The sequence below is a fragment of the Oryx dammah genome, unplaced genomic scaffold (genome assembly GCF_014754425.2).
Source record: "Oryx dammah isolate SB20612 unplaced genomic scaffold, SCBI_Odam_1.1 HiC_scaffold_13, whole genome shotgun sequence".
NCBI lineage: Eukaryota > Metazoa > Chordata > Mammalia > Artiodactyla > Bovidae > Oryx > Oryx dammah.
In genome coordinates this window covers 1111944-1124065 of record NW_024070197.1, presented here as the reverse complement: position 1 = coordinate 1124065, position 12122 = coordinate 1111944, and the positions used below count along the sequence as shown (strand labels likewise).

The window sequence follows — 12122 nt, the reverse complement described above, 5'->3', positions numbered from 1 at the left end:
GGGGGGCTCCAAAATCACTGCAGATGGTGATTGCAGCCATGAAATTAAAAGACGCTTACTCCTTGGAAGAAAAGTTATGACCAACCTAGATAGTATATTCAAAAGCAGAGACGTTACTTTGCCGGCTAAGGTCCGTCTAGTCAAGGCTATGGTTTTTCCTGTGGTCATGTATGGATGTGAGAGTTGGACTGTGAAGAAGGCAGAGCACCAAAGAATTGATGCTTTTGAACTGTGGTGTTGGAGAAGACTCTTGAGAGTCCCTTGGACTGCAAGGAGATCCAACCAGTCCATTCTGGAGGAGATCAACCCTTGGACTGCAAGGAGATCCAACCAGTCCATTCTGGAGGAGATCAACCCTGGGGTTTCTTTGGAAGGAATGATACTAAAGCTGAAACTCCAGTACTTTGGCCACCTCATGAGAAGAGTTGACTCACTGGAAAAGACTCTGATGCTGGGAGGGATTGGGGGCAGGAGGAGAAGGGGACGACAGAGGATGAGATGGCTGGATGGCATCACAGACTCGATGGGCGTGAGTCTGAGTGAACTCTGGGAGATGGTGACGGACAGGGAGGCCTGGCGTGCTGAGATTCATGGGGTCGCGAAGAGTCGGACATGACTGAGCGACTGAACTGAACTGAACTGACCTGAAAGCCGTTCAAGAGAACAAAATTGAAAAAATCACTTGACTGTATTTTTATTGAAAGTCTTCCCAAAAGAAAATTCCAGGCTTAGGTGTCTTCATTAAGGAATTCCAGCAAGCAGTTAAAAAAGAAGTATAACTCATCCAGAAAATAGAGGAGGAAACAATTATTCTTTGGCATCAGAATTACTCTGATACCAAAGTCGGAGAAAAACAGATCTATAAACCCATTACTATTCATCTATCTATACAATACATTAACAAAATATCAGAAAACTGACTCAGCAATATATACAATGGATTATACAAGATGATCATGGGGGATTTCTTGCAGGAAATGCAAGATTAGCTCCCATGGACAGAGGAGTCTGGCAGGCTACAGTCCACAGGTTGTACAGAGTCAGACATGACTGAAGCGACTTAGCAAGCATGCACCATTTAAATAAAAGACAACAAGGAAAATATTTTAAAAACCACAGCCACGTGATGATTATCTCACTAAGTGGAAAAAACTGGAACAGAAACCACAGAAATAGATCCACCCTAATACAGTAAACTGATCTTTGAAAAGGGAGCAAAGGCAAAGGAATGGAGAAAGGATAGTCTTTTCAACAAATGGGGCTTAAAAACATGATCCAGCGGTTAGGACTTCCTGCCTCCACTGCAGGGGATGTGGGTTAAAATCCCTGGTTTGGGAACTAACATCCTACAAGCTGCACAGCACGGAAAAAAAAAAAAAAAAGTGATCCAGACACAGACCTGACACTTTCCACAAATATTTTCTCAAAATGGATAATGAGCCTAAATACAAAACAGTAAAACACATAGACGATAATACAGGGGACACAGACCTTGGGTTAGGCAATGATGTGTTAGACACAACACCAAAAATACAATCCATGAAAGAAACACTGAGTAATTTGGACTTGACTAAAGTTTAAAATTTCTGTTCAGCAAAAGACACTGTTAAAAGAATATGAAGATATTCATCATATGTCATTAGAGAACTGCAAATGAAAGAAACAACAATATACAATTACTACATACCTACTTGAATGGCAAAAACCAAAACATCGACAACATCAAATACTGACAAGAACATGGAGCAACAAGAACTCTCACCTACTATTGGTGGGAATGCAATATGATACAGCCACTTTAGAAGGCAGTTTTTGTTTTTTGTTTTTTTTTTAATAAAACTAAATATTCTCTTACTATGTGACCCAGCAAATTATGCTCTGAGGGTTGAACTCAAATGAAGTGAAAATGTATACTGTCGGGAGCCGCGTTAGGCATTAGTGACAAAATGGAGGCACGGCACCAGTCCCCTCTCTTCATTCCGCAGGCACGGTCCTGGGATGAAGGAGTTAAGTTTTGTGATCCTAACTTGTTCTTTCCTTTCTTTGGTTGAGTTGGCTGGAAGGAATGTTAAGGTGCTTATTGTTCTTGAGAGAAGCATGAGAAAGCACAAAGCCTTCTGCAGTTGTGTCCGGAAAATAATCTATAAAGTAACCATTGGCATTTGTTCAAGGATTTTTGCAAAGAATGTCCCAGGATGAGCACGTAGGCCACAGCTTGAGGCCATGGGAAAGATTGTTATCTGAGACCTGTTTGTGAGGGAAATGTTTATGGCAAAAGAAGTTTGCTGAGTTTAGGGTTTAGGAATAATTAAGAATAGTTAGAAGCCTTTTTAGGAGATAGTGAGCTGAGGATACTAGGGACAAGCAGGATTTAAAAAGATAAGAAATAGACTGAGGAATGTGATATGCGGCCCAGACATAAGCATGATTTACAATGTAATCATAAGTAAACACGATTCTGAGAGAATCACTGAAGCAGGAACTCTGTTTGAAGGAGAACAAGGAGATAATAAATCTAGGTGAGGGGAGGTAAAAATGTAAAACCTCTGACCTAAAGCTTTTGAAAAAGTATAAAAGAAGACCTGATGCTTGAAATAAACATGTAGTCCCGTACCTCGAGTCAGAGGCTACATCATTTCCCGCCGACACCGCTCATCTCTTCAGGCTGATTCCCTGGGTGTTGGAGCTGGACTCTGGCAGTATACCCACACAAAACAATGCATAATGCAGGTTTAGTCATAGTGCCAAAACTTGGAAGCAATCAAGATATCCCTCAGTGAATGGATAAACTGTGGTACAACCATACAATGGAAGGTGATTCAGTAATAATTTATACACAAATCGTCCCAGCAGTTTTATCTGTGACAGCACAAAACTGGAAACAACCCAAATATCCACTAAGTGGCAAATGGATAAAAGACAATTGTGGTATATCCATACAACGGACGAATACTCATCAATACAAATGAATAATTCATACATGTGGCAAATGGATCAATCTCAAAATAGTTATGGCTGGTGAAAAAACTCAGAGTTCCCACTCCCCAGAAAATATATATCAAATGATTTTGTTTATATAAAATACTATAAAATGCTTGCTATTACTTGTGAATTGTGGGAAAGGGGCTTAGAAAGGATTGGGCAAGAAACATTATAAAGAGACACAAGGAATCTCTTGGCTGTGTTGGATATCTCCATTATCTCAATGTCTGGTCTCATCAGTATATACACATGCTGAAACATAACACATTTTATATTTTACATATATTTATTTCATGTCACTATACCTCAATAAAGATGTTAAGAACTAAATATTCCCCATAAATATCCATATTTACCATTCTTCTTGGAAAGCCCCATCTGCCAACTGTTCTGATTCTACCATATCCCTCTCCACATAACTTAGGAGCATAAGCCCTGCCTCAGGATCAGCAAAAACTGCAGAGTAATGAAGGCCATTTCCACTTCAGTCACTAGGAATGTTGGCTGGTCAGAGAAGCCTGAGCCCTGGATCTCTCTTCTGTCACTGCTGGGGTTCCTGCCTGTGCAGTGATGGCCAGAATGTAAACAGCCTAGGGAGGTACAGAAATCCACAAACCTTTATTTACTGAGACAGTGTGTCAGCCACAGGAGACTCAGAAGTGTGAAGGTCCTGAGAATTTCTGTATACTTTCATGCCATAGAGCCAAAATTGCAGGGACATATAGAGATGCTGCCTTAAGAACAGACACCCATCCTCTCATGAGCCTCAGTCACCCCCACTCCATTATCTCAGTGTCTCTGTACCAACGATGATTCCCACCTTTGCCGGTGTGAGTTCTATAATCTTCAAAAGGGACACAGTGCATTGACTCCATTCATAAGGCCTTTCTCCAGTTGAAGTTTCTGGGCATTAAACAAGTTTAAGAGACGCAGCTAAAGGGTCACCAAAACTGTTGCATTCATGAGGTCCTTCTCCAGGGTGAGCTTTCTGGTGCTGAACAAGATGGGAGCTTCTGCTATAGGCCTTCCCACATTCACTGCACATGTAAGGCTTTTTCTCCAGTGTGAACTCTTTGGTGTAGAATGAGGCTAGAGTTGCAGCTAAAGAATTCCCTGCATTCATTGCACTCATAAGGTCTTGCTCCAGTGTGAACTTTCTTGTGTTGAACAAGGTGGGAGCTACTAATGTAGCTTTCCTTCATTCACTACGCACATAAGGCCTTGTTCTACTGTGATGTGTCTTTTGTAGAATGAGGATGGAGTTGTGGCTAAAGCATTTCCCACAGTCATTGCACTCATAAGGCCTTTCTCCAGGGTGGATTTTCCACTGCTGCACAAGCATGTGTTTACAGCTGAAGGCCCTCCCACACTCACTGCACTCATAAGGCTGTGCTCCAGTGTGCATTATCTGGTGCTGCTCAAGTGTGTCTTTGTAGCCAAAAGCCTCCCCACATTTGCTGCACATATAAGACTTTGCTCCTGTGTGGACTCTCCTATGTTTAAAGGGGCTGGAGTTACGGCTGAAGAAATTTCCACATTCAATGCACCATACGGCCTCGCCCCAGCATGAATTCTCTGGTGCTGCACAAGGTGGGAGCTTCTGCTGTAGGCTTTTCCACATTCAATGCAGTCATAAGACCTTTCACCAGTGTGAACTCTCTGGTGCTGAACAAGTGTGCTTTTACGACTAAAGGCTTTTCTGCATTCACTGCACTCATAAGGTCTTTCTCTGGTGTGAGTTCTCTGGTTCTGAACAAGGTGTACGCTTCTGTTGTAAGCTTCTCCACATTCACTGAACATATATTGTCTTTTGCCAGTGTGAAATTTCTGGTGGGTTTTTAGGTGAGACAGGTGAATGAAGGCCTCTCCACACTCCTTACACACATGTGATGTTTCCCCACCATGAAGTTTTCTGTGATGAATAAGAGTGGATTTCTCCTTGGACAAATTTCCACACAGTAGGCACCTAAAGGCTCGCACTTCAGCCTGATTTATCTGGTTGTCGAGGAGAGTGAAAGCGTTCAGCAAGGCTTCCTCATTGTCAGTGCAATTGAAAAGTATCAGTTCATTACTCTTTCCCTGGTGTTGCCCAAGACTAGACTTCTGTGAAAAGATTCCATGAACTCAGCTGTTCTCTGTGAGTGCTTTGGTGTTGGAAGAGGCCAGAGTTATCCGGCACATCCATCACTGCCCCGGCAAGTAAAAGGTCTCCCTAATTCATGGACAGCTCTTCATATGTGAGGCCACATTATCATCTTTACTGACAGGATTCTTACCACTATGTGGTTTCTGGTGCTGATGAAAGTTTTCACTCAACAGGAATCCTCACCCATAGGGGTCACATGTGTCTAGATTCAGTGCAGGGCATGACCCCTGGTGTTCATCCAGGTGTTAAAATGCCTTTCAAGAGCAGGTCATCTGTCTCACATGGGTGAGCTTTCTGGATAAGTGGACAGGACCCAAGAGTCCTGAACTCTGACACTAATTCTATAAAAACACTCTGCTCAGAAGGGGCCTCCTCATTGACTTCTTCACACCAATAACCTGAAAACAAAGAACTGCTAGTGAAGGATATGCTGACTTCAGTAAGAAGAAGCAAGTGTGACACACCAGTGAGTGAGTCCACAGGCCTTTGGCAGGATGAAGGGGCCAGGATCAGTGAGGAAGAGCCCATTGTCAGTCCTGGGCCTTGGAAGGTATGGAGGACTTCCGATGATGGGTAAAGACACAATGATGGTGGAAAGTACTGGAAGCAGAGGCGAGGTCTCCAACTCACTCCTCTAGGAAGGGTTTCAGCAGGGTCTCAGCTGTTGGTGTCAGGTGAGCTTGGCTTATCTGTCAGAAGGCTCTCTCCAGGCCCAGGAGAATCTGATTGCAAGTAAGTGGCTGGCTCTTCAGGACTACATACGGATATGTACACAACTCATGACACGTTGATGCAGCCAATGTTGCAGAGCACTGCGGGGTGAGCAGAGGAGAATGAGTGACAGACATGGAGGCCAGAGAGGTGGGAAAACAGCCAAGGGAAGGAAGACATAAGAAAAATGTCAAGTGCCAAGAATGGTGAGGAAAGGGAGAAGTGAGGTACTGTTATTGGCCTCGGCAAGAAAACACTGGTGAACACAAAGTAGGCTGATGGTACAATGTGAGCCCAACCCTCAGATGGCTCTCTCTCAGCTCCCTGCTCTGGGCTGTCAGTGTGGCTGGAGACAGGCCCACAGGCACTCGGGGCTTTCTGCCTCTCTGCCACTGGGCAACTACATGGGGTCTGGAAGGTGGAAGTCGTAAAAACAAAACAAAGCAAGCAAACATAGCACGCATGAGTGGCCCAGACAGACCATCTCAGAGAGAAGAAAAGGCTAAGATTAAAAAGACAAAACCCACATAGGAAGATTCGGCAGAACGCCCCTATGCCCTCTACAAGCAGTGAAATGTCAATAGCTACAATTTCTGGCAAAGTCAGTCCCCGAGAACTGGCAGCCAGAGGATGGGGGCAGAACATAGACACAGATGCATCATGGATCTGGAAGTGCCCAAGCCAGGGAGAATCTGTGAAGCCAACTCAAGAGCCCTGAACTCTTAACCTTATCCAGAAAGGCTTTGGGCAGCAGATGTCAGGACTGCTCAGCGAGGGGACACTACACACAGCCCTGGGCATCCACAGCCCCTGCCCTGGGAACCAAGACGGGAGGGGGAAGAGCCCCTGATGTGGCAGGACAGGAAGAGCTGCCCCCAGGGCACCAGGGGAAAACCGAACCCAAGGACACTGCAGCAGGCATGTGGGCCTGTGGCAGGCAGCCTTTCCAGTGGCCCCAGGAAGACCTGTTGCCCAGTGTTCTTGCCCTTGCATGAGCCACTTCCCTTGAACAGAGGCTGCACTGACTGACCCATTTCTAAGAACAGAACAGGGAAAAATGATGGGATCACTGTTTCCAGGTCGGGTTAGAAAAAGACAAGCTACCACCCTGGACATTCTCTCAGAGAGAAGGTTCCTTCACTGCTGTGAGATGCACTACAGAAAGGCTAGGGTGACAAGGAAGCCAGGGGGCCTCTGACCAACAGCCTTACAGTCCAACAAGCCATAAGAAATGACCTCTTGGAAACATAAAACGTGAGTCAGTTTGTGAGTGAGATCCTCCCGAGAATGGCCTTCAGATGAGAACAGTTTGGCTGGGAGCTTGATAGAAGCCTCATGACAGACCCTGAGCCAAAAGCACCAGGTGAGGTGTGACAAGTTCCTGACACACTGAAACTTACATAAGGCCTTTTAATTGTTTTACATCACCCACTTTTGGAGTCATTTGACATGTACCAATAGGTAACTGAAACAGGGACTTACCCAAGGCGGCCACATGTGTGAAGTTCTCCATCATCACATCACAGTACAGGAGTCTCTAGCTTCTTCCAGCAGCTCCCACTCCTCCCGGGAGAAGTACACAAACACATCCTCGAAGGTCACACCACCCTGCCACAATGCAGACAGCTAAGCCCACAGACAACAGGACTCTCCAGGCCCCCCACTCACCTCCCACCCCATCTCCTCTGCTCCCCAGCCTCCCAACTCGGAGGTGATACTTGGCCGTGACACCGTTCCTGGCTGCCTTCTCCTGTCCCTCTGATCACTGTGTGCAGCCCAGAGCAAAATCAGGCAGGCGGGCAGACAGAGACTATGTAAGTCCAGCAAAAAGGGCACCAAACACTCTCCTGCTGGCTTCCTCCTGACCATGCCTCCCAGAAACAACTTTAAGGCCATCAGTCCATGCTCCTTCCACCATGTACATCACTCTGAACCACACCTTCCTTATATCTGGGGTCCCCCTCCATTAAGACTAAAAACTTTCCAGTCCACACTTCCAAGGCACACTCCACCCCTGAAGCCACTCTGCATAGTGTCCAGGAAGAACTCCTTTGTGTTTATGACAGGCTCTACTGCCACCCCGGTGCCTGAGCAAGACACCCAGTCCTCAGTGCCCAGTTGGGACTTTCTTTGCCACCATCAGCACTTCTGTGGACCACTGCAGTAGCCTTCTCCCTCATGCCCACACTCCATTCTTAACCAGATAGCAGCCAGAGGGAGCCTGTTTTGATTCAGAGCATCTCTCTTCTCTTCCAAATCTGCCATGTCTTTTGTGCATGATACATATTCACTTAGTCATGTCTGCCTGTTTGGGACCCCAAGGACTGTAGCCCACCTGGTTTCTCTATGGGATTTCCCAGGCAAGACTATGGGAATGGGTTGCCATTCCCTCTTCCAGGGGATCTTCCTGACCCATCAAACCTATGTCTCTTGCATCTTCTACACTGCAGACAGAATCGTTACCACTGAGACATCCCGGAAGTTCATGTCTTTCATCACCTTCAAAACAGAAGCCCAGCTCCTCAGCCTGCTATTTTTGCCCAACTTCCGGCCTTTTTCTCAACAGACAGAATTAAGACCTGTGGTTTCTTCATGACTCCCAACTCAATCTTAACCCCTTAAGCACTTGTGCAAGCAGTTCCTGAGTCTAATACACCCTTCCACTCCTCCTCCTACTGGCTTCTCAAAGCAGGAACCTCTTCATATAACTTTTGGCTTAGATTCAGGGTGTTTGGCTAGAAAAGGACTCCTACTGTAAGGCCCCCAGACTCAAGCACAGAGGGAGGGACAGGTGAAGAGTCCCAGAACATCACTACTTCTCATCACAAAATCTCCACCAGCCCTAGTTTAAAAACATACAAAATCCATACACTCTCTAACGTCCACTTTTAGACCCACCATCAACACACCTGGGCAATTGCAGTCAATTCCTCCTGGTCTCCCTGCCACCCTCAGGCTTCCCCAATCTTTCCACTCAACTTAAAGGGAGCCTGTCAACACAGACGTCAGATCACCTCCCTTCTCTGTTATAAACCTTCTGTGGTTCCCATCACCATCAGAACAGAGGTCCAGCTCCCCAGGCTGCCATACCAGTTCGGACTCCTGACTGCCTGCTCTCTGTTCTCAGCACACATAACTGTAGAGACCTGCCGTTTCCAGAAAGTGCCTAATTCATTCTCACCTCCAAGTGTTTCTACCTGGGGCTCCTAAGCCCTGCAAACCATTTCACACCTCATCCCGTCAACACTGGGAAGGGGTTCCTTGCCACATGTTCACGGTCACTGACTGCCCTTTACCGCCTTCATACTCAAGAGAAGGGAGCGACCAAGACCAAGTTCAGAAAGCCTGAGAACACAACATCCCCCACACCTGATTCGGGAAGGCTTGAGGACTTTCCACTCACCTGAGCCCCGTCCATAAGCGGGGCAGCCGCCATGGGGTCCTGTGAGCAGAACCGGGTTGAAAAGCCGGCAGAACCCGCAAACTCCCCTGGGTGTGGTGAGCCCGAGAGGATGGTCGAGTTCTGAGCCCCAATCTCCTCCTGGTCAAAAGGCGCAGAAGCTTAGGATGCTGCCTCCGGAAGCGGACGAGGACGAGGACAGAGGGTGGTTGCGAAGGCCTTCGAAGGAGCGCAGCCTCAGGCGACAGCTTCGCGATAGGCGGCCCGTCCCACGACAGCAACCATGTTTCGTAATAACCAAGTGGACAGAACTCCCATCTTTTTTTCTGTCCTCTGTTCGCCTCTCCAGAGCCTCCCCAAAAGCGGACCCCAGTGAGGACTCCCAGCCTACACAGGTACTCCAGAATCCCGGGCACCAGCAAAAGACGTCACAACCGTGACGACAGAAATCCCACCTCTGCTTGCAAGGGCCCCGGAAACGCCTATCTTCTGGGCGGCCACTAGTACAGCGCGCATGCGCTGGGCAGAGAACTCTAGGTAAAGGAGTTTGTGCACCCAATCCACCCAGGCAAAGGGCACGTTTCTGGTTCTCCCTGATAGTTGCAGAGGCAGATGGAGGCGGAAAGGTCAGGGAGAAACTATGTTCTGAAGCGCCAGACCTCCTGGTAAAGGCAACGTGCCCCTATTTCCATGGTGACCTGTGACAACACTGTGACCCTCAGTTCTCAGTTGCAGGTTATTCAACATGGGCGGATCCCCTTCTAAGCCAGAAGAAGCGCCTTTGGAGTGTATCCTTCAGTTCAGTTCAGTCACTCAGTTGTGTCCGACTCTTTGTGACCCCATGAATCGCAGCACGCCAGGCCTCCCTGTCCATCACCATCTCCCGGAGTTCACTCAGACTCACGTCCATCAAGTCGGTGATGCCATCCAGCCATCTCATCCTCGGTCGTCCCCTTCTCCTCCTGCCCCCAATCCCTCCCAGCATCAGAGTCTTTTCCAATGAGTCAACTCTTTTCATGAGGTGGCCAAAGTACTGGAGTTTCAGCTTTAGCATCATTCCTTCCAAAGAACACCCAGGGCCTCTCAAGAGTCTTCTCCAACACCACAGTTCAAAAGCATCAATTCTTCGGCACTAAGCTTTCTTCACAGTTCAACCCTCACATCCACACAGACCACTGGAAAAACCATAGCCTTGACTAGACGGACCTTTGTTGGCAAAGTAATGTCTCTGCTTTCAATAACCTCAGATATGCAGATGACACAACCCTTATGGCAGAAAGTGAAGAGGAACTAAAAAGCCTCTTGATGAAAGTGAAAGAGGAGAGCGAAAAAGTTGGCTTAAAGCTCAACATTCAGAAAACGAAGATCATGGCATCTGGTCCCATCACTTCATGGGAAATAGATAGGGAAACAGTGGAAACAGTGTCAGACTTTAGTTTTTTGGGCTCCAAAATCACTGCAGATGGTGATTGAAGCCATAAAATTAAAAGACGCTTACTCCTTGGAAGAAAAGTTATGACCAACCTAGATAGCATATTGAAAAGCAGAGACATTGGAGTGTATCCTTAAGAACTGGAAATTCTTCAAAATTGAAGGGTTAAAAAAGAAGAGACTTAAATTCTATTGTAACAGTGCCTGGCCTCTTGATCAGTTGGGGAATGGAGAAAAACGGCCTCCAAACAAGTCTCTATATTAATAATACCATTCTGCAGTTGAATCTTTATTGCTGTAGAATGGGCACGTGGAGTGAGATTGCCTCGTGCCTGCCTCAAGACAAGTAGAAAGGGCAGACTTCCCACCTCCCAGATCTCGGGCTGATCCAGCGTTTCCAAGCTCCCCACCAAGTAAACACATCCGTGTTTACAAAATGTCACCCGCAGTGCACACCAACAGACCCGCCCAGACGTCATCCTCTAGAACGGAAGTGCCTGAGTCTTCAGTGATCGTGTGACAGGTGTGGCACAGTGCCTTCTGGGTAAAGTAGTTCACTGGGTCCCAGGTCCAGGTAAGGAGTGGTGCTCCCCAGATCCGGAAAAGGTCCCCCCCCCCCCCACAGAAGAGTTGCTGGAGAGGAGGATCCTTAGGCTCTGAGGCGCAGGCGGGGTTTCAGGTTTCTTAAAGGGGATGCACCCAGATTTCCATGGACTGGACTGTGGTGGTGGTGGTGGTTTAGTCTCTAAGCTGTGTCTGACTCTTGCGACCCTGTGGACTGTAGCCCACCAGGCTCCTCTGTCCATGGGGATTCTCCAGGCAAGAATACTGGAGTGGGTTGCCATTTCCTTCTCTAGGGGATCTTCCCAACCCAGTAATCAAACCCAGGTCTCCTCCATTGCAGGCAGAGTCTTTACTGTCTGAGCTACACGGGAAGCCTTGTGGGTTTCAGATTTCTTAAAGGGGATGCACCTAGATTTCCATGGGCTGGACTGTAGGTCCTTCATTCTGTACACTCTCTTCCCACTTGGCCAGTTACTGGAACACATGCCCGTTTGGAAGGGGCTTATCCATTCTAAAGGGCTTCCCTAGTGGTTCAGATGGTAAAGCATCTTCCTGCAATGCAGGAGACCCGGGTTCGATCCCTGGGTCAGAAAGATCCCCTGAAGAAGGAAGTGGCAACCCACTCCAGTACTCTTGCCTGGAAAATTCCATGGACGGAGGAGCCTGGTAGACTACACTCCATGGGGTCGCAAAGAGTTGGACACGACTGAGCGACTTCACTTTATCAATTCTACACTGCTGCAATCTCCCCCAGTCCCTATTAACACAGTCACTGTTTCTGTACACAATACGGTTCCCACCCCTAGGCCTTCTGAGATCTTAAGTCCATGGACATATACCTACATGAGTTTTTTCTTCAGGACACACAGCTCCTACGGTGGATCTCAG

At 47.2% G+C, this 12122-nt stretch overlaps 1 pseudogene; it reads right to left on the bottom strand.

Moving 5' to 3' along the window:
• Window positions 1–1802: 1802 nt before the first annotated feature.
• On the bottom strand, window positions 1803–9524 carry LOC120873006 (annotated as a pseudogene).
• Window positions 9525–12122: the final 2598 nt, after the last annotated feature.